The sequence below is a fragment of the Pteropus vampyrus genome, unplaced genomic scaffold (assembly GCF_000151845.1).
Source record: "Pteropus vampyrus isolate Shadow unplaced genomic scaffold, Pvam_2.0 Scaffold762, whole genome shotgun sequence".
In the NCBI taxonomy this organism is placed as follows: domain Eukaryota; kingdom Metazoa; phylum Chordata; class Mammalia; order Chiroptera; family Pteropodidae; genus Pteropus; species Pteropus vampyrus.
The window spans coordinates 24,876-25,887 of NW_011889543.1; the positions used below are offsets into that span (position 1 = coordinate 24,876).

A 1,012-nucleotide genomic window follows, 5' to 3' on the forward strand; every position below is an offset into this window, starting at 1 on the left:
TGAGGAAGCGGTGGCAGAGGCAGCAGAGGTGAGCTCTGGGACTGCTACTGCCAAGCACTGGTTATTCTGCCACTTTTGGAAGGGCAAGATCAGCCTCAAATTCCCAGAATATGTATCATCCCAGATATGAATCAGGCTTAATTGAAGAAGTGACAGATGATTCCAGCTTTTTTGCTGGTGGTGGTAGCCATATAGGAAATAACACATTTTGCAGAGTTCTGGTGCAATTTGAACCTCAGTATGATTATACAGGATTTTAGGCAATTTCTAAGTAGCAATCTACTGGACTAAAATAATAGAGCCAATGAGAGAGGTCACCAAACTCACACTGACTCTGGGGACCAAGTCGGCCTTCACGGTTGCCAATGATTGGGAGATATAGATTGCAAAGAGGTACTCATCCCGGTAGATCTCAAGCTATGGAAAGAATAATACAACAGTTCTTTGCTGGAGTCTTTGCAAATTCTGCAGTTCCTGGGTTCCCACACCCTTTTTCCTGGAGGGGGATGCTGCACTCCAGCCCTGGGGACTATGCCTGGGAGTTCGCGCAGGGCTTGATGCCATCATAAGCTAACTTTTAAGACAACTGAAAAACAAAGGGCCTCCACGAGCTGCCAAGGAGAAGATCACATCTTTTCCAACAGTGACAGTAACTCAGGAGCAAGTCGATATGTGCTTAGAGTGCTCGGTAAGCAAAGAAGATTACACAGTTGAAGAGGAAGTCGGCAGTTACCCTGAAGCCACATCTTTCAGAGCAGTTGTATTGTGCCATGTTTAGAACTGCATGATACATGTTCTATATGCGGGCAGAGCTTAAATGGTCAGCACGCTACTTGGCAAACCCAGAGCTCTGAGGCCTCTGCAGGCAACAGATTTAGCAGTGACAGACAACTACAGGACTGATGGACTTTCTGAAGCTATTGACCATGTCTGAGCCAGGTCTGTGGTACTTTTCTTATCACAGCTATAAATTGCATCAAAAGAAAAAAAATAGTAGGTGGATTTAGGAAAC

At 45.3% G+C, this 1,012-nt stretch overlaps 1 pseudogene; it reads left to right on the top strand.

The window, feature by feature from the left end:
• LOC105309529 overlaps positions 1–915 on the top strand; it is a 3,855-nt pseudogene extending 2,940 nt beyond the window's left edge.
• Positions 916–1,012: the final 97 nt, after the last annotated feature.